This window comes from Triturus cristatus, chromosome 4_1 (assembly GCF_964204655.1).
Source record: "Triturus cristatus chromosome 4_1, aTriCri1.1, whole genome shotgun sequence".
Lineage (NCBI taxonomy): Eukaryota > Metazoa > Chordata > Amphibia > Caudata > Salamandridae > Triturus > Triturus cristatus.
This window is the reverse complement of record NC_140585.1, coordinates 155,894,874-155,917,875: the sequence shown is the minus strand read 5'-3', so window position 1 is coordinate 155,917,875 and position 23,002 is coordinate 155,894,874.

Below are 23,002 nucleotides of genomic sequence, written 5' to 3'. Positions count from 1 at the left end.
TAGAAAATGTTTTGGGGAAACAACTCCCTATTGTGTTTTCACGCACAGAACCTCTGATTTGTTTTATCTAATTGCAAAGTAAAAGAGAAGCAAACAACGCCGAGCAGGGCACAAGAGATAGGGGCTGTGAGTGGATGGCTACTCCTGCATAGTTCCTGTGAATGGAGCTCCCTCTTCAGCATATAATTGAGGTAGAAACAAGACATGGGAAAGAGTTAGAGGTGGAAAGGGTGAAAGTAAGAAAAGGTGGAAGACAATGTGAAAGGAAGGAAGGAAGGAAAGGAGAAAAAGAGAGTACTGAAAGAATGGAAAGATAAAAATAATGTTGAATGGGTGGAAGGACAGCAAGATGAATGGATAGATGAGTGGATTTAAGGGTGATGAGAACTATTCTGCTCACATCACGTAGAGGTTTGGTTCATGGTGGGGAGTATGTTAATGCTCTGTCTTCTCCCTTGGTGTAAAGCACCATTGTGTCTCCATTGCCTTTTATCTTCAGGGTATTGTCCACACCTAGATGTTTGCTGTCAATGAGGCATTGGTGTTAATGTGCTCATGCAATTTGAGGGTAGATTTTGAATCTTGGGTATTGGGATGGGTCATGGGTAATTATTCACTAGTTGGAGGGTTTATCATGATTATGGTTCATCTGTTTATTAGGTTGGGTGGTCTCAGTGCTTCACCAGTGATAGTGTTCACTAGTGATGAAAATGCCTTGTTCGCTATTAGCTACAAGGGATATTATCAATATAGTTATTTTCTTTTTCATGTTACATGTTGAGTTTGTCATTCTATCATGTTTCATATCTCCTTCTTCCCTAGTGAAATATTATGAGTTCTTAAGATGTCCTTACTTCGACGATACTATCTATTTTTGCTTAAATTACAACTCTGCCCGTCTTTGTTGACCACGCGTCCCAGCTTCCCAAGCGGCTTGCTGCCACCAACGTCAGTTTCCCGTGCCTGGAGGCGCATTCTAATCTTGTAAGGGTTCCGCCAGCGCAGGACGCGCACAGGCATGCCAAGGCTGCGCCCTGGCGGAGCCTGGGCCAAGGGCAGGCCGTCTGTGCCCGGAGGAGCCCGGAGAAGGCTAGACTGGGCCATCCCTCCGACAACTGCAGCGCAAGGATTGAGCAGCACTATTCAAGGTACTGTGTGTTACGGCTTTGCCAATTCTAAACTTGTCCTGGTTATCTGGGCTCAATGATGGGGAAGCCCAAGGCAGGGGAAGTTGCCAACCTTGATCACACCATGAAGAAATCAGGTCCAGCTAAGCATGGGGTCAGAACAGGGGTTGCTACTCTTGATCAAACCACATTAGCAGATATTGATTCATTAATTGTTGAGGTTGAGCAGCAGCTTACATTAAATAAATCTAGAGATAAGGCCAAATCGGCGAACGTTCCGGCTATGTTCAGGGCAACAAGTGCCCGTCGGGCTCCTATTTCGGATGCAACCTTGGTTGAGAGCCCCTGTACATCCTGTGCACCACAAGCGATGGAATCGAAGGCCAAGTTATTGGGCTGGCTCCTGTTTTAGATCCGGCCCCTGCACTACCTCAGCCTGTTGACAATATCACTGTTGATCATTCTCAAAAGATCCCATGCCCTCTATATCCAACCATTACAGGGATCCCGAATGTGACCTGTTTCAAACGATTTGATCCTATTCAACCTATGGATGAACCGGTGGGAGTTGAATCATTTAAAGCTACATCACAGGACATTCCTCCCACTGCTTCCTCGCCAAGATCGCACAGTCGACACGCAGTTACAATGAGAATTTAGTGGACTGTTGAATAGTAAAATAAAAGAGCTTTGCATTCAACTTGGGTTACTATCAGCAAATGCACTGACTCTTAAATCTAAACTTGCGTGTAGTTGCTATTCTAGCTGTAGGAGCTCTGGGAAGTCACACACCGGGAAGACGCCTCCCTCTGGGGTGGGCGGGGATACAGAGTTAGCTCCTGATTCCATTATAAGAGGTATGGGGAAATGTTGCACCGAGGGCCGTACCGATCCCAGTTTCCTTCACAACAACACTTATTTAACGTCTGTAAAACTGAATCGTACTTGCGAACCCCCTTACATTATTAACCGAATGGGTCACCAACCAGATGACAGTGAGTAAGCTTTCCTGCAGAAGACCACTGCATCTTTTTGTCTCTCATGGGGTCTCTCATGGGGTCTTTTCCTCTTATACTATGTCTATTGGCTCTGCTCCCTATCCACCTACAAGGAGCTTTCCCCTGAAGTCGGATCCCCAACCATTTATGGAAAAACAGAAATCTAATAGGTCCATATACATGGTACGAGTTCCCAAACTGCACACAGGTGCCAGGGAGGATACTGAGGCACTAATCAATAAGGTGATCTACTGGTTAAGACATGAGCAGCACTGCCTATCTATAATAAGATCTGATATTGTATTTGTAAAAAGGCGCTCTTATCCATCGTCACATTACGATCACATTCATGTTGTCCTATGTTCCAATTTTCTAGTTGAAAAAACGAATTATTTTTTTAATTACGTACCAGTGATTGTGCTGGGAAAAACCCAGTAATACAACTAAAAGCATTTTCCCCACTGTTGAGGGATCGAATGGGCCAACAGAATGAGGGATTTGCCCACGTAACAGAAGTCTCCAATGGTACTAGTTCTCGATCTCCTGCCCTATTATCTCCCATGGACACACCAGATTGACTTAATAAAAGGCATATGTGTCCAGGTTAAAGTACGGGTTGTAGGAAATTCGGGGCAACGGGGGATGTAATGATAAATTGTGGTACAATTCATGTAGATGAACAAGAGTCCACTCCAGGTATTAATAATAATAAGGATGCTTCGCAAGAGGAGGCCCAAAGTTTACCTGAAATACATGACAATGATGACTGTAATACTCTACGACCCCTTGATGAATATACAAGACCACAACGCCTCTTAGGGCTTAACTCTAACCCCAATACAGTTGATTGATCTGATACGCTCCGTGTTTAAACCTGCTGTCCTGGAATTTAGCAGCTGTAAATATGAAATTATGTGACCATGACTGGTTAAGGTATATTACGACTTTTGACATGTGTCTGCTACAGGAGTCATGGGCTACAGATAGAGCCTATATAGATGGGTATACATCCTTTAGTGTAGACGCTAAACCTGCATTGCACTTTGGCAGGACTAGTGGAGGGCTTTTAACTTTGATAAAGAATGGGCGCTTTAGCACTTTAGCTGCCTTGAAAATAGATTGCCCAGACCTAATGGGGACTCTAGTGACCCTACCCTCTGGTCTCTCTCTGGCAATATTTAATATCTATGTTAGATCAGTTAAGCACAATGATACATCCACTATTTTAGCATTATTAGATACCATACTGGATGATTTATTCTCTGATACGAGAATTATATTAGCGGGCGATTTAAACACCCCCTTTGACTCCTGCTCCGTTCTAACAGAGGTCACAACAGAGGAAGATGAGCACTGGAGAATTCCAAAACTGCGCCCCCAAGAAAAAATCTTTCTACCTGTGCACTACAACTAGTCTCACTGGTCACTAGTAGAGGGCGGAGAGCCCTTAATGGTCGTACCATCTCTGACCCCCTGCGTGCACCAACATTTAAGAGAGGCATATGTCTCAGTGTGATAGAATATGTATTAACTGATTTGAGAATGTGGCCCTTACTGGCTGATATGAAAATTAATGTAAGGTCTGACAATGATCATAACTCGCTTAAGGTGACATTTGCTGGAGAGCCGTTGGGACAAGGGTATGCTGCCCTGCACACGGTTGTCCACGCTCCTCCAGTAACTAACAACCGTCATACTGTGAAATGGCCCAAAGTTATGGCAAACCCAGCAGTCTATTCAGAGCTATACAAACAGTTTGTTGCCTCCATTGATCAATATGAGGGGATAGACCCAGCTAGAATACCTATTTTATTAGTTCTTAACCAGTTGTTTAGTGAACTTCAAAAGATCTTTTATAAAGAGGTGATTGTTACTAATATGACACATCCTAGACGCAATGGTTGGTTTGACTCTGCATGTAAAACAACCAAGAACTCAATAAAATCTGCTATTATTGAGGGTGACAGAGGCAAAATTCCTACTGCCAGAGGATTAAATAAATCTTAACTTAGACAGCCTGAAAGAGATTGGGAAGATAAGTTCTGGCAGATCCTATTTGTAGCTAGTAAGACCAAGGACTGTAGATCCTTTTGGAAACTAGTAGCGCAAAACAGCCACTAAGTATCCTAGCTTTAATATCTCACCTGAGAGCTGGGTGGCCCCTTTTTCATCACTATATTCACTAAGCAAGCCCGATGACTCAGCTGGTGTGATTAATATAGCTGAAGATATAACTATACTTCCTTCAGAGAAAAAGTCACATAACACTTCCATTTTGTTTAGTCTTGAAGGGATGAATAGTGCAATACATTCTTATAGATTAGCTTAGGCACCTGGGCCTGATACACTTCCAGGTGAACTTTTTAAGTCCGAGCCATTTATCCGGTCAATCTATTTTAACCTATTATTGAATGCCATCTCGGTCGGGGGAGTTGTCCCTGATTCATGGAGAGGGGCTGAGATAATAACTATTTTTAAAAAGGCAGATGCGAATAATCCACCCATATATAGATCAATAAGCCTGTTAGATAAAGCCCAAACAATAAACTAACAGAATGGATGGATGAAAAACAAATTCTCTCTCCCTTTCAAGCCAGTTTTAGATCAAAAATCAGTACTTTAGATCAGCTTTTTAGATTTCCACTGTAGCACTGGAAAAATGTGCTTTTACTTCAGGGTACGCAGTATGTCGCATTTATAGATTGTAGAGCAGCCTTTGACCTCATCCCCTGCTCCAATTTGTGGCAGGTCCTACTCAACTTAGGTGCCCCCAGCGACCTTGTACATTCACTGAGTAAGTTACACAAGAATAATTATGCCCAAGTATGCTTCGGACTGAGTGGTGAATTAACAGAACGCATGCTAATTGAACAGGGAGTTAGTCAAGGCTGTGTGCTTGTCCCTACTTTGTTTTCTCTCTACCTAAATGATGTAGTCAAGGTTCTGGAAAATTGTGCAAATGACTCCCCAATGCTGAATAATAGGAAGGTGCCGATCCTATTATTCGCCGATGACTCACTACTCATTTTCCAGTCTTCCATGGGTCTGCTGACCATGGTAAACAAATTCTTAGGATTTGGCAATGAAAGGCATGGCCAGACTGGCCGTAGGGGGCACCAGGGTGGGGGCAAGTTTTGGGCCCCTGGGGGCTATTTTTGGTACCGGAGTCCGGCAATACCAGCCCCCTGTAACAAAATCTGCCAAAACCGGCCTTAGCAAACAGCTCGGCTGCATACCATACCCCTGGAGGCAGGGGGGCGGCCGAGCAGTTTGCCTGGGCCAGTTTTGATTCCCAGTCTGGCCCTGATGAAAAGGGGTTCGAGCTCAATGTTAATAAAATTAAATTTATGATATTGGGTAAGGGGGCTAGGAAAGGTAAAACAACTATTCGGGTCGGCAATGAGATCCTTGAGAGGGTTGAGAATTTTTATTATTTAGGAGTACAATTAATGGACAGTTTTAAGTGGCTAGACCAGATTATGAAAAGTAAACTACTTATCGAGAACAGGTCAAATGCCATTCTGAGGACGCAAAAGAGAACAGTGTCCCACGTAGTATCCCGATTTATAGAGATTTATCGCGACAAGACGCAAGGGGCTGCTCTCTATGGGGCTGAAGTTTGGGGCTATGTCACTGCTCAGCCCTTGGCACTGGTAGAAAATAGCTTTGCTAGAAAGAATTATGTCGCCCTCATAGTACACCCCTCATCCCATTGTATCTAGAACTGGGACTAAAAAGAGTAATTGATTTGGTTGCCTTGATAATATTGTTTTTTTGGGTCCAGCTCTAGTGTACACCAGAGCTTGTTGTTTATAGGGATTCTTTGAGTGGAGTTCTTAATCTACCAGGAGCTAGATCGCTTCCATGGATCAAACATGGATGGGAAAGATAGGTCTCCATAGATTCTGGGTTGATCCTACCAAATTAAAGAAAACTGACATACACCTACTTAAAACCTAGATTGGGATTTAATCAATGTAGGTATACTAAGAAGAAGTACTGTAGGATCTCTGATCAAAATATTTCATTTTAAACCTCTCTCGTTTCTAGAGGAATACCTCGATTTTATACCCTCCGCTTTTCCTAAAAGCCTTGTTATACGGTTTTGGCTGGGGATACTACCTGTAAGATCATTCACCCAAAAAAGGAATATAGCCCAGCTAACACTGATGTGTCCAATGTGTAATCAGGGAGATGAAAACAACTCATATTTATTATTTTTCTGCCCAGAGTACTTCTCCCCTCGCAGAAGGTGGATTATTCCTATTTTTTGTGAATTGGAGGTAACACGTTATCAAAGCGCCCCAAGGATACTAAAGACTGATCTCTCTTCCAGAACTGTTTTAGCAGTTAATAAATTTCTTGAGGCAGTTCGGCATAAACGCAATGCAATTTTTTTAAATTAAAGCAGTGTAATGACCATGAGCTCTATTTTATCACTTATCTTGTAATAATGAATTGGTGTTCTTCTGTATTGATTTTATGTCATCTTTTATCGTAGTTCAGATATATAAATGTATTGCTGTTTTTTATACTGATGCCATTTTTGGTGTTATTTGTTTGATTTTTGTTAAATAATGTGCTATTAGATGTTGATCAGATTCTGAAGCACTTGGCACTTTAAACTTTGGCATGTCTTTGATGAGGATAGATACCATATATTGCTGCTACCATTGTATAAATATATTTGTTTTACCCATAGTTTATCTTTTTATCACTAGTTTTTATAATTATTGCACATTTTGTATTGGAAGTGGTACTTGAAATGAGTTATATTCATCTCGCGCTGGGGTTGTCTGTAGCCTTTAGCTTGACTGATAATTGTGCATTGGGCAATAACACGATCTATGTCTGTGTATTGTTATTGATATTTAAATGTTTTGGTTGTCTTGTTGAAAAAATTATGATGGTTGTATTAACCGAATAAAGTAAATTACTACTACTACAACTCTGCTCCTATTTTACATCCACCTCAGCTTGCATTTTCATTACCTTAGATGCAAGAATGTTGCTTCGGCCCACTGATATCTGGAGTCATGTACAGATTACTAGTTAAAATCATGAAAAGGCTTGTTAGAAATGGTGGTCTCTAGTTGGCAGAGGTAGGTAACTTTGTCCAACTAGTCAGGGTAAGGGGGATACACACTTTAGATAACCCCTGCTCATCCCTTGGTAGCTTGGCATGAGCAGACAGGTTTATCCCAAAGGAAATATGTAAAGTATTTGTACCAACACTCACAGTAACACAGTGAAAACACAACAAAAGGACACCACGCCATGTTAAAAAAATCAAGTATCTTCATCTAGACCAAAACAACAAAAACCCAACATACACAGTTAAAAATATGACTTTCAAAAGGTTTCAAGAACTTGTACCATAGAAAACTATGGAAGCGTGACTTTTCACCAAAGTACCTGTAGTTGCGTCAAAGTTCACTAAGCCAGCCAGCCGCAGCATCGGAAAACAAAGAGATGCGACACTCCTGAGACCCTGAGGAGCAGCCGCGGCCCATGGAGGGAGTTCCGTGGGTCGGAAAGGCGGGGCGTGGGAGGGGCAGCGTGGGGGGTACTAAAAACCGGAATATGGATAATTGGAGGTAAGTAAACAATTAAATAAAGAAAACGAATTTCGTAGCGTGCCCTGCATCGCAAATTGTGATGCAGCGCGCGCAACGAATTTTGTTTTATTTATTTATTTGTTTACTTACCTCCAATTATCCATATTGCGGTTTTTAGTACCCCCCCACCCTGCCCCTCCCTCGCCCCACCTTTCCGCCCCACGGAACACCCTCCACGGGCCGCTGCTGCTGAGGAGGGAATGTGGCAGTCCCACTGGAAACAGAGGAAGGATTGCGTCGATTTCGGTCTGTAGGGGGAGTAATGCGTCGATTCTTCGTGCCGGTTCCGGTCTGCAGGTGATGCATCGGGGAAGCCTGTAGCACAGGTATGATGCATGGATCTTCAGGATGCATCAGTGATTGATGCGGCGGCGTTGCACAGCGCTGCGTAAGTCCTCTTCAGCCGTGATCCCTCGATGCGTCAATTCTTGCCGCGAAGACAGGCGTTGCGACGGCTTTCGCAATGGCACGGCGATGCATGGAAATTCTTCTCGCGCCATGAAGATGCGGGGAAAAACAGCAGCAAGAAGTGTGATGTGTCAATTTCTGTAGTTCTTTGAGTTTCTTCTCTCTTCCAGCTCCCAAACAGCAGCAACCACCTCCAGAGACCCAAAACTGGCACCGGCACCTCAAGGCAGGTCAGAACTCACAACAGCAGAGTTCTGGGGAAATGGGGGTGAAGTCTTTGTGTCCCTGAGACTTCTGAACAGGAGGCCAGCTCATTTCAGGCTTTTACAGATCTCCTTCAAGCAGGGGACACAGGATACAGCAAAGTCCTTCTCCTTTCCTTGGCAAAAACAGCAACTGCAGGCCAACCCCAGACACACAGCAAGGGCAGTACTTCTCCTCAGTCTCTCTAGCTCTTCTCCTTGGCAAAGATTTCTCTTGAATTCCAGGATAATCTAAAGTTCAGGAGTTTTAGGTCTAGTACTTATAAATGTCTTTGTGCAATGGGCTCTGAGCCCAGTTCCAACCAGTTCCGGGGGGCACTCTGCCAGTGCACTACAGCCTCCTTTGTCAGTGTGAGCCTTGGCTCCAGATAGACCGGAGGGGGGTGGAACCAGCATTGTGGAACGCAGGCACAGCCCTATTCAGGTACAGGTGCTACACACTCCAAATGCCGATCAGGCCTATTCAGCCTAGTACTGACTCACCCAGACTCCTGGAGCCACCCCAGCCCCTGTCACACCAAAGCCAGACAGTCAATCCACAAACAGGCAGAGGCACACAGGAAGGATGAACAAGAAAATAGCCACTTTCTAAAAGTGGTATATTCAAACACACAATTTATTAACCATCTTTACTAAAAGATGTGTTATTTAATTCTGAGTTCAGGGGTACCAAACTCCATTTTTCCATCTTATCCCTATGGGAAGATATGCTTGTAAAATGTCACAAAGCATTCCCCATTCCGTCCTATGGGTAAGTTAGCCTTTCAATAACAAAAAACAAAATTGGCAGTATTTCACTATCAGGACATGTTACACACACCAGTACATATCCTACCCTTCATATATACTGCACGCTGCCCAGGGGGTACCTTGGGCCTACCATAGGGGTGTCCTATGTGTAAGAAAAGGAAGGGTAAGGCCTGGCAAGTGGGTGCAGTGGCCAGGTCGACATGGCAGTTAACAAACTGAGCACAGGCACTGCGTGGTAGGCCTGAGACATCTTTCCCGTGCTACTCATGTGGGTGGTGGTACAATCAGTGCTGCAATCTCACTAGTAGCATTTGAATTACCCGCCCTGGCACACTTAGTGCACTTTACTAGTGACCTGCTGGTAAAACAAATATGCCAATCAGGGAGAACCAACCACAATATCAATTTACCCAGGGAGCACTTGCACTTTGACACTGATCAGCAGTGGCAAAGTGCCGAAAGCATCTAAGCCAGCAAATACAAAATCAAGCACAGCATCAAAAACACAGGGGGTAGAGGTCAAAAAGTCAGGGAAAACAACGCCAAAGATGCCAGGTCTAACAAGGCTGATTGATCTTTTCATCTTTGTGAGGTCAATAAATCGAGTACCATTTAACTAAAAAGCAGTAATAAAGTTTGTATATATGTATGTATGTATGTATGCATGGGTGGGTGGATGGTTGGATACACACCATACATGCACACATTTAGTGGCCAGATGCAAAACTGTAAGCACTACATAAGTATAAACTATTCTTAATTCGAGGGATGCTTCAATCTGTTTGGAGCGGTAACCTTTAACTGTTATTTAGGATGCGACCAGGATCCCAAGGAGCGCGAGTGCTGCCAAATATTCAACTCCATTGAATCTGATGAATCATTACCTATGCACGGATACCTTTTATCAATGAGAGGGTCCTTTCCATGGAAGAATCACACCATTCAGTCCTTTTGTTTAGCAATGGTGATTTTCGGCACACGTTTTTTTTTTTTATTTAAAATCTTCACTTTAAAAGGACAAAGGACGAAATGTTGGGTGCCTTTGTGAATCGGCAACGTCAACCTTTCTTTAAGAACCGGTAATTTGAAAAGTCACCCTCACTTTTTTCAATAAACTCATTGAACCTTTATAGAAATACAACTGCTTTCTTCAACACAGGCGCATATATATGGCTTTGCGCCCAGTACCAGTTAGCTGACAAGCCATCATGAAACCCGCCTACCTCTCCCTGTGTCTCCTTCACCATACATTTTTCATTCCTAATGTGGCATAATGAGGAGATCTAAAGAAGCCTTTTAGTGAATGATGTCATAATAGGTTTTACAACACAACTAGATATCATCCTATCAAGGGACTTTCCAGGACCCCTATTATTGGTGGTTTTCATGAAAAACTCGGTGAGAGCTATTTTCCTTTAATTTCACTGGATGGCATTAAATAGTCCAGATAGCACCTCCCTCCGACTAACAAAGCTCTTTCTCCAGAGGAAGTTTGATCACGCGGCACATCCAAACATGTCCTCCTAACATCCACTGCCCAGCGCCCCAATAGAACATGCAGTAAAGCTAGACACGTCTGGAGCTTTGCTCTGCTCTAAGGACTCAAATGAGGCCCGGGGACCAGACTCAGAAGAAGTGAAGTACCGGCCTCGTATGGCCCAGTTCTCTTCTTGAGATCAAATCCAGAACAGCTCTCCCCCACCTGTCCGGACTGTGGGGCATATTTACAAGCAGGCGATGAAAAATTATCGCCGCTTTTGCGGCCGTTTTCGGCCGAAAAGCGGCGATAATTTTATCGCTATATTAGCAAGGCCACGCTAATGCGTGAAACCTTGCTTTAGCGTGGGCATTCTTTACGCCCAGCTTTGCATCTCTAATGAGATGCAAAGTGGGCGTTCCTGACCTAACATGACAGGAGAAATGTCGCGAAGCGACATTTCTCCTATCATCAAGCCCCACGCTATGAAGCATAGCGTCAGGAAATGTAGCGATAACCCCGGTTATCGCTACTTTTCTTACGCCTGCTTCAGGACTGACTTAGCCATGATATCCTATGGAAGGTGGATATCATGTCTAAGTTTGTGAGTCCGTATCATCAAGCTAACGCCACATTGCGTGAGATTATCGCTGGGTTTCCAGCGATAATCTCACGCTAGGCAGTTAGCGTGAGGATTTTTATCGCTGAGGAGATAAGCGTTGCTAATAGCACGCTATCTCAGCGATAAAAATCCATGTTACCCGGCGCTAATTATCCTCACGCTAAGAGCGCTAAGCGCTAATTATCGCCGGGTGTTGCTGATATGCCCCCGTGTTACTGTTGAGTTGGTGATAATAGCGCCTACGTTATTTACTTCGATAATACCTCCCACTTTACCAGAGATAAGGATAGAATCTGAGTGGAATGGCTCACTCTTTCCTGCTTCAGACATGGATCAATGGGGCCCGATGGCTGGGGAGAATAGGGAGCACTGCTTAAAAAGCAAGAGTTATTAAAACCTTTTATCTGCAAGATAATAATAAATGTAACTATTGCCAAGTTATAGTAACTCAATAAAGTTCAAGGTGATAAAAGGCTGAGACATCCTTTCCTAGATTCGAACATGTGGTTTTATTGGAACTCGCTTTTACTTCTTGAAAGGAGAGAGAGGGAAGTTATTCCTGCCAGGGAGCAATTCTGTGACAGGCAAGTTACACAAACATTAACAATCAGACTTATCTAGAGAACATTATCTTTATTGAAAACATTTAAACCATTTTAAAATTTGAATATTGGTTATTGGAAAACGTATGCACATTTTATTACCTTTCTTCTTACCAACTCTTCTTATTCGCTATTTTTATTCTCTACATAAACCTAGTAAACATTTTCGTGTTCCCGTGCACGCCCGTTGCCTTAATGTTCATGAAAACATTTGGTTACCGTCTATGCCCCCTAGACATGACGTGTCTACTACACTTGCTGTAACCTGTACAGGGAATTTGTATCAAACACATTTGCCACTGATTCGGGGACATTCTACATAAGCAAAGCACATTTTTAATTGAAAAAGTCTGGTTTGTTTCTGCAGAAGACCACGCGCAACCATCTTGCCCTGTATACAAAAATCCTGCATCCGCTGCGCCCACAAGACCCACCCGGGGATATTCACAAGGAAGTGTCTGAGAGAGGCGTTAGCCTTCTTGGCTTAACGCCTCTCTCCACCACTTCAGAAACGCAAGGCTGCACCATATTCACAAGGATATGGTGCAGCAGCAGGCTTGCATTTCCCCCTGCTATGGCGCTAAGTTCAACAACTTAGCGCCAACGCAGGCACCCTTGCACCAGAGTGCAAGGGTGTCTGTGTGCAGGGGAGGATTGGTTATGTGTAGGAAGGTGTCCCTTCCTGCACATAAACAATCCTAAATGCAATTCTCTCACTTTCATGTGTGCTGCTTTATGCAGCACACATGAAAGTGACAGAATGGCATTTAAAAAAAAGGTTTGTTAATTTACAGAAAGGGACACCTTCCTGTACATACACAAACCATGGCAATTTGCTTTTTCCATGTGTGCTGCACAAGGCAGCACACATGTAAAAAGCAAAAACGAGGAGAAATAAAGTATTGATCCTCGTTTCGCCTGTTTAAGACCAGGATTTTCCTGGTCTTAATTTTGGCGCTGCCTCCTATTTACGCTGCCCTTGTGAATAGGGGCAGCGTCATTATCAATAGATGTTGCAGTGGAACGACCACCAGAACACCCATTACCCTCACCTTTCACGGTAAATACAGCAGGGAAGAGTGTCTTATTCACAAGGCAGCATTACTCCCTTGTGAATAAAGCGAGGACCGTATCGCCATCACAACGTCACTGAAAGTGGCGTTGTGGTGGCGATAGGGGCTTGTGAATCTGCCCCTTGGTGTTTACTGATGAAAACGGCCACCAGCTTCCAACTTCTAGAATAAAACAGCACACAGTAGTTAGAGCGACAGTAGGCATGTCTGTGTCTGGTGCTGTTTTGGCGAATGTGACATTGTAGTAACGAACTGGAGACCGTACCAGCATCTCCGCTCCCACAGTGCCGCCAGCACCAACTGTAACATTTCAAACCCCAAAATTATTTTAAGAATCTGAGGCCTAGAACATTCTATTCCTGGCATGAGGTTCATGTACTAAGCAAGATATATTACATCTTCCTTTCTGAAATGAAAATATAAACATAACCCAAAGTCAATGACTAAATATTGCAGACATACTACAAACCAGTCTTCGCGTGTCGGCCTCTCCACTATCCCAATCACCATATCCTTCCTGTGTTTAGCACATGTTATGTTATGTCAATTTTTATAGCGCACTAATCATCCAATGTTTATGTTTATATGTTTTTAAAGCGCTCGAATGCCGAGGCGTCTTGGCGCTGAAAGTGTAGTGGCAGGGAGAGCCGATATAACGCCGCCTATGTTGCTGCAAAAAGCTGGGTTTTTAGGCTTTTCCTGAACAGCTGAAGGTTGGATTGAAGCCTCATAGTTTGAGGCAGCTTGTTCCAGAGTCTGGCCGTACAGTATGTGATTGCTCGGCCTCCCCAACCTTCTCTTCTAATCTTTGGCACTTTGACAAGACCTTGAGTAGCCGATCTTAGGGTGCGCGGCGGAACATAAGGTACAAAAAATTTCTGAAGATCGGCCGTAGCACCTCCATAAATTGCCTTATGCACAAGTGTAACTGATTTGAACTCTATGCGCTGATTTATAGGCAACCAATGGAGGGATCTTATTCCAGCTGAAGTAGGCTGTCCTCTACGTAAGCCCCGTAGGAGCCTGGCTGCTGTGTTCTGTAATGACTGTAGTTTCTGCAATTGAAATTTAATTTAATTTATCAATCCCTAGAAACAGAGCATTGGTGTAATCCAGCTTTGAAAGGAAAAGAGCCACCATCACAGTTTTTTGTAACTCCTGGGGTATAAAACAAAACATTTTCCTAAGCGTTTTTAGGAGAAAAAAACATGAGGGCGTAAGACTGTTAACCTGTGCACCAAAATTCAACTTGTTATCAAAGAGAATACCTAGATTTCTGACCTTCTCCACTGGGGACAGACATTCTCCGGCCTCGAACGGCCACCACGATTGGTTCCACAGGAACAAACCTGACCCAAACTCCATCACCTCTGTTTTATCTGTATTTATTTTTAAATAATTCCGACCCATCCAAGACATGATCTCCGTGAGACAGGAATTAATTCTAAGAGCTGTGGTCTCAGACTGATCGGTGATAGAGATAATGAGTTGAGAGTCATCTGTGTACGAGACCAAAGCAAAGCCATGTCTCCTGACAAGGTCGGCTAATGGTGTGACATATAAGTTGAACAGGGTTGGAGATAGGGCCGACTCCTGTGGAACTCCGCAGGGGAGGAGAAAGCTGTCAGATTTCATACTCTCCCAAAACAGCCTCTGCTTCCTGTTTTCCAGGAAGGAGGCTAGTAAAGACAAGGCGGTTCCCCCTACCCCTATGTCCCTCAGCCGCTGCACCCGAACCATATGGTTGACGGTGTCGAAAGAGGGTATCCAGGCATTTGGACAGGTGTGTAGGTGTGTGGAGAAAGACTATTCCATGGGACATGAGGGCTCTGTGTAGTTTATTTGAGTTTCACTGATTTTTCACTGCTTTGAAGTGCAAATGCATTTCCTGTTTTAAAGTGATCCTGGCCACCACCTGCTGGGGAATGAGCCTTTTCATTACAACAGTCAAATGGCTGACATTTTCTTATCTATCTGTCTGTGAAAAGTCCATGACTCATAGAACTATCTCTACACACATTTAGGGGAATATTTATGAAAGGAGTTGTGTCGCTCTTGCAACATACAAGTTGGTACAAGACCGATGCAAGTCCAAAATGCAATTTATGAAGCCTGCAAGGCCACCTTGAGTGGCCCTGAGTGGTTTCGTAAATGTGGAGTAAGGCAAAACAGAGCAAATCGCTGCATTGTGTTACTCGGCCCTGGGAAGGAGTTGCGTGATTGTTCACATGAACTCCCATGAATTTTGACTCATTCACATATTTAACAACACTAGTGGACTTGGGAATGCGGACAAAAAGATACGCCTTCGAAGGGGAGGCATTCCAAGGAGAAATATTTCAATTGTTGTTACTTCATCTGCAGCACACATAGAAAGAGAATGTGATTCAGGGGATTGTTTTTGTACAGAAAGGTCATGAAGGTGCCCCCATCCTGCACAAGAACAACCCACCCTACAGCGCAGGCATCCTTGCACAAGGGTGCCTGCATTGGCACTAGATAGCTAAAACAGCACAATTGCTGAGACAAAGGTTGAATTTAGTGAATTATTTTGAATACTGCCCATTCCTGGACCCTGGTGCATTCGTTTTACAGTGCTGTATACATCCTAAAGGATCTCTTAGCTCTATAGGCAGTGCAAATTTTGGAGCACAGGTAAAGAGACACATCTAGGTAAAACATATTATCAAACAACTAAGTTTTGATTTTTTCTCCAGAGGAGAAAAGGATTTCTTTATTTTTCACCTGGGGATGGAGGGTGTTCCCAACTTTTGTTCTTTGAACACTGAAACATATAAACCACCCTCTGTGACAAGCCTGAGTGCAATAAACAGCTTTCTGGCTGAATAAGGCAAGATAAGCATGGGAGAGTGATGCTGTATTACATGCTCAGGGGTGTACACACACACACACACATATGTATATATATATATATATATATATATATATATATATATATATATATATATATATATATATATATTACCTACTGGCGGTCGCCAGTAGGTAGTTATAGTTAGGACCCTGTTTCCATAGGAAAACCACAACATTCTATTTTGAATAACTTTGGCGCCGGTCGACGAATCCTCGCAAAATTTTCAAAACTAATGGGGCACTACGCTCCGCTCCTACCCTGAAAGTCTCGGGGGGATTCGTCAAGCGGGGGCTGAGAAAAAAGGGGGGTCCCAAAACGCGTTTTCCCCATGCATTTTTCCATAGGACCGAACGGCTGAACAGAGTTACTTGAAATTTGGCAGAGAGGTAGTCTACAGGTCAAGGAAGTGCCTTTTGTAGGTCTGGTGTAAATCTGTTCAGTAGTTCCTGAGAAAATAGCATTTAAATCAATATATATATCTGTGGCAGCTTACCGTGCGCTTACCGTGCGCTTACGGTAAGCTTACCGTACGCGTACGGTGCCGTGCGCGAGCGCGATTATGATTGGCAGTTAGATCTTAGTAAACATTCGAATCGGTCGAAACCAGGAAGTGTCGGCCGCCATTGTCTCTCTCGCACTCTGAGGGGGGGAGGAAAAACAAAGTTGGATAACATGAAAAGGGGCAGGCTAGACAGCTCCTAACCACCTATCCATGGTTAAGGTGTCCCAAAAGAACCCCCAAGGCCAAAAATTCATTTTTTTTTTTTTTGTAAAAACGCCGATTGCGCTTACGGTAAAAAATAAAAATAAAAAAAAATTATCCACAATTTCCACACCCCGTGTGCAAAAGCTGCCCGAAGGGCACCTTTTGTGCATGGCATATTTGCTATAGGATCATTTAATAGATAACCTTTCACAACGAAGCGCATAATATGTCCTCCGTGTGTGGACGATGCGCGAAGTGCATCGTGCGTACATGGCCCACGGCATGGCCCACGGCACTAACGTGCTCTCTGTGCGTGCACGGTGCGCGAAGCGCACCGTGCGCGCACGGAACGAACTGCGTGAAGTGGGCGCGCACGCCACGAACGGCGTAAAGTAACTTAGCATTTAAAAAAACGTACAAATTCACTGAAAAAACCATAGGTTTCACACACGTTATAGTTAGGAATTAGCATTTAAAAAACCTTGCAAATTCACTGAAAAAACCATAGGTTTCACACATGTTATAGTTAGCTGGACATTTCACTCATAAAAAACCATTGAAATTCCCCCGTTATAGTTAGTGCAGGCAACTATAACTCACGCGACCGCGATTTTTCGAAAAAATGTATGCTGCCCCACTCAGAGTGTGAGAGAGAAAATGGCGGCCGCCGCTTCCTGGTTTCGGCCGATTCGAATGTTTACTAAGATCTAAGAGCCAATCAGAATCGTGCTCGCGCACGTCACCGTACGCGTACGGTAAGCGCACCGTAAGCGCACCGTAAGCTGGCTCAGATATATATATTGATTTAAAGGCTATTTTCTCAGAATCTACTGAACAGATTTACACCAAACCTACAAAAGGCACTTCCTTGACCTGAGGACTACCTCTCTGCCAAATTTCAAGTAATTCTGTTCAGCCGTTCGGGCTGTAGCTGTGTCTAAAGGTCCTATGGAAAAATGCATGGGAAAAACGCGTTTTGGGACCCCCCTTTTATCTCAGCCCCCGCTTGACGAATCCCCCCGAGACTTTCAGGGTAGGAGCGGAGCGTAGCGCCCCACCTATTTTGAAAAATTCGCGAGGATTCGTCGACCGGCGCAAAAGTTATTCAAAATAGAATGTTGCGGATTTCCTATGGAAACGTGGTCCTAACTATAACTACCTACTGGCGACCGCCAGTAGGTAATATAGTAGCAAGTCATGACACATTTGTGTCTTTTCCCTGAGCTGATGCACAATGTGCTGTCTAGCACCAACGTAGGATGCAGCACACATATAAAGAGGAAGTACCGAAGAGAAATAAAGATATTTCTCCTTGTTACACCTCACCTGGAGAGGCATAGCATAAAATGCATTCACAGGTCTACCAGCAATGGCAAATCTGGTAAATCTGGGAATGAGCGAAAATACATGAGTGGATGTGTGGGAACACCCACACAGCGACTGGCCTTGCGTGGCTTGATAAATCTAACTTAAGAGCTGCGTCGCTCTTGCACTCCATTACGTGTGCAAGGGCGGTGCAAGTCTTTCGTAAATTACCCCTCAGTGTAGATCTATTAACTCATTAACTCTCCCTACTGTAATATCTCAAGATCTATACTAGAACAGGGACCATTTTATATTGAATATTCATTACAGTCTTAGAGGCACTCACAGACCAGTGAGCAATTGTAGTTCAATGAATGAATAGGCAAGAGGTTTTTCTTTATGAAATAGCACATTCAAAGCCACTGATTGTGATCAGCGCTCCAGGGTTTGGGTAGCTTGTTGCATACACAAAAACCTTCTGTACATTTTTCTACATAAATAATAACAATACATCAATACTAATAATGTTAATAATACTACCAACAATAATAATAATAATAACATTACTATTATTAATAATAATAATAACAATCTTGTAAATCTGATTGATTTTCCCAAGCAGACTGGCTTGTGTGCCAAACCGTAAAATCGCTGTAATATATGTTTTATTACACTGTATGCTTACTGCTCCTGAAGCTTCTGAGTGTGATGTCTTATGATTGATCAATAAAGGTAGAAGTCCTATTTTACAACACTAGCTGAAGACTTTATCTGTTTGTTTGTGCAAACCTGTCTCCTTGCCGCCATCAGAGGGATGCACATGTGAGGTGGAGGTCTGTAAAGATGAACAATTAGAGTAAGACTCACAGGTAAACAGACTGACCTCTAAGCCACATTCAATGTCCAGCACTCTAGGTTCTTCAAAGTCCTTCTGTCTTCCCAAAAGAAATATAACATTTTCTGAACTGAAGACCCTCAAAGCTGGCATATTCTGGAGAAAACAATCAATTCCTAACTTGAAAAAGCAATTATTTCAATTCATGTGTAGGAACAGCCTTTATTATGCCTGTACTTTACCACTGGGACTGAATACTCTAGTGTGGGTCACAATTTGGGATGATTATAAAGAACTTCCTTCCAGGTTCTAACAGCAGGTCCCCAGACAGGGGACACAATAAACATAATCAACATTGAGGTGAAAAGACACCTGGGAATCAGTGTGAGTCACTGATTAAGGAACAACCATTTGGTTGGTGAGATTGGAAAATAAGGGTTTATTGTAAACGGATTATTGAACTATTCAATATATTTATATTCAAATACTTGGATATTAAACTTTTGTGGAAGGTAAGCAGGCCCACATTTACTAAGAATTCCATCTGGATTATGTCACTTATTTGGCGCAGGCCTGGTATAAAATCCATTTTGGGATTTACAAAGCCATGCAAATCCTGATTTGTATGGTTTTACGTGTCTTGTAAAAAAAGAATCAATATAACGCAGCACATAGCCCTTCTTTGTGTTCCCTTGCATCAGGTGGGCCTCACATGGGTGGTGCATGGTTGTTCCTGTGAACCCACCCAAGTATTTTGAAGCAAACTCATTTTTATAACATTTATAAACATGGGTTTATGTCAAAATGGTACCTCTGCTTGAGGCTGGCATATTTCCTCTTTCCTGAAGACTGTGTTCTTCATTAAGCCAAGAGTTGATAGCCTCAAAGGATAGTTCTGGGCATGAAGCCTGCCCTTCCTAACCAAAAATTATACTAACTATCCAAACCACTATGCAGCTCCCCACCTGCGCACACCATATGTGCCAAGAGAATGCAAACGTGCTGAATATCTTGGAGCATACTGTGCTGTTCTTCTTTCTCCCTTTCATGTAACACAGCCCAACTACACCATTCGCTGCACTGTCTTGTATGCCTGAAGTATATTTGGCCAAGAGTATAGTATACACTTTAGGATCATGCACTCCTTTAGGGGGCTTTCACTGACATTACAGAATATGCAGAGGATGCATGATCACAAATTCAGCAGTATTGGGGAAGACAATCCCTTTTTGACCTTATATTTGCTCATGGGAGTGAAAGTAAAATTTGACTTAAAGTGTGTCCGTGCTTCCATACAAAGCACTGTATTGCTTCTGGTTTGAAACAAAGGGACAAAACCAAACTCAACACTCCCAAGAGGAGGCAAGTGTACTGCTACACCTTTAAATACCACACGTAACTCAGCACTCCCTCAAGACGAAGCAAGAAAACAGGAGTCATCACTCTCTCAAGGTGAGGCAAGGAATCAGATTCAGGTGAATTAAAAATGAAACACTTGTATTTATTAATCCAATACTTTTAGAAGGAAGGCAAAATATATTGGTTAATGCAGATTCCTAAATATCAAATAACATAAGCACAAAAACAAAATAACATATGGCATACATACATGGATCAGAGAAACCTATAACTTATATACACAAGTAAGTAAAAAGAATACTTCACCGATCGGTCTCTCAATATTCTTGCCAACTCAGCTGGAGAGGCCCTTGACAGCCAAGAAGAAGTCTTGATCAGGACCCTCAAAGTTCCCTGAGGCAACACGTCTGTTCCACAGCGAGCTCCTGTCTGAGCACCAAGATTTCTCACCGTAAATACCTTTTACTCAACCTGAGGAGAAGTTTCTGGAAACCTCTAAGCCTTTTTTCTATTAAGAAAACTGAGCTGACCGTACTGCTCTGTGTCAGGGTCAATACAGAAGCTGGACAGGCCCCTGTACGTTGACTCTGAGACAAAGCTGTACATTCCACACATTTCTCTGGCAACAACAATATCTGCCCTGGAAGGTATCAAGCGTGCATCCCACACAACATGTTCCAGCTGACTCTGCACGGTGAGGAGCGAAAACAAGTGACAATCGAAAATATCCCCTCCTGACCATGCAATAGCGTGAGAGCACAAAAAAAAGCGTAAATTGCGCAAGATGGAGTTAATGGTCAATATATTGTTCTTAATAGCATCACATTCCACCATTTGACCATTGATCGTCATAACATTCTGGGCTGAAATCAACTGCTGTAGGTCGGAGCATAGACAAAATGTTAGGCATACACTGGATACAACAACATAATGATATCAAAAAACATATTGCTAATATTATCCCGTCTAAAACAGAGCAAAGTTTACCAAAATCCGGCAACCACCCAAACAACCAATCCCACCATCCTTTTTCTACATCCTGCTTGACATCTTTAGCAAATTTGTTTGAATTTTCAATTCGAGACTGAATTGATTTATAATGATCGGAAAGATTGAAGCAACACATTCCATCGCACTTCTAATCATAATTCTGCTAAGGCAACAGATTTATGAATAATATTTTTCACCATCAAACATGCTAATTTACTAACAGTCCTAGAGTTATAAATGGTTAGGCCTGGAATTCCTACTATCGAATCAGCTAAACTAATATATTCAGACTTAGATAATAAATTAAATTTAGAATCTCAAAGTTCACTGCGCTCAAACAGCTTCCCTCATATCCCGGACATGCGATGTTGGATTTAATGGGAACATCATCAGTCCTAATCGGGTAAAGGCACACGGTCCACCTGTTATATTTGCTGGAATATATGTGTATGTAACATTACCACAAGAAAATAATCACCCTAAAGGCAATTTAACATATTTGATATGACTGGCAGCAGATACTACATCCTCACAAGACATACTATTATGCATATTTTTACATAAGCTCTCATTTCATTTTTTGAATAGGGTTTGTTGTTCCCACGTCATCTTTGAATCAGTTTCTAGAAGTTCCATTTGAGCACATTTACCTATGTTAATTAGATCGCTGGTTAGATTATAAAAATATCACTTTCAGTGACATTGTCAGTTATTACTTGTGTTAGATCATGTTGCTCTTGATGTTCATCATGCAAAAGTGCAACCTGTTGTGGACTATCTGTGCAGGATAGTAACACACATTGTCAGGCCGATTCAGCAACGATGTCAGTCCTCGCTGTCGGCAGGTCACTTCAGAGTAAGAGGCTCTCGGTCCCTCCCGGCCCCAATGGAACATGACCAAACACACTCCAACGAGTGCAATCAGACAATCAGAGCACAAACATGGTATGCTGTGATTTAAAAGGACAGAAAACAAACAAGTAATATTAATTCTCGCAAGTAACCTTTATCAGTAGGCACATGTTCCCACTTCTCTAGCCTTGGTTTCATGATTAACATGACAATGTCCACTCCTGTTGCAATAACCTCTATTGGAGATTCTATCCACACCTTGGCCCCTTTGTTCTTGTCAGTGGAGCCAAACCATCCTTCCCCTCGAATAGTGAGAAGGGCTGGGGCAGTCCCCTTCTTGACTATTCCTCCGTAGACTGGCAAAATCACTATTTGAGCAATTCTGTCTCCACTTGTATTATTAAATCAGGGTATCCACTGTTCAGTAGGATAACCTTATTTTCACCTTGATAGTCTGTATCAATCACCCCTCCCAGCACTTGAATACCTTTGAGAGCAAACCCAGACAGAGGGACGATGAAGCCAAAGTGCTCTTGTGGAATCTTGATTCCCACTCCTGTCTCAATGAGTGCTATATATCTTGGTTTAGGTCTGTAGAGATGCAAAGCATGGAAATCATGTCCTGCAGCCTCTCGTGTTGCCGGGTATGGAGCCATGGCTCCGGGAGCTATCTCCCAATAGAGAATAGTTTTAGTGGCCACATGAGGCTGAATCTGCAAAACTGGGGTTTGCCAAGGGTCTGTTGTTCAATATTTGTAATGCTTATTTCAAATGATCTCTCCAAGTTTTCAATGACCCACTCAGATAACTTTCTCTATTGATCTTTCAACAATCCATTCATCCATTCTAACCAACCCGCAGACTGTGGGTAATATGGAAAGTGAAAGACCCACTCAATGTTGTGTTGTGCACAATAATCCTGCACCAATTTGCCTTTGATATGAGACCCGTTATCACTTTGGATTTGCAGTGGGATTCCATAGTACAAAATCTACAAATCTTCAATGTGTTCAACTGAGTAGCAAGTTTACATGGAAATGCTATCAAATATCCAGAGTATGTGTTCACCCCCCTGCACACATATTGACATCCTCGACTTGTTGGCATGGGCTCAATGGAATCAATCTGCCAGATCGATGCTG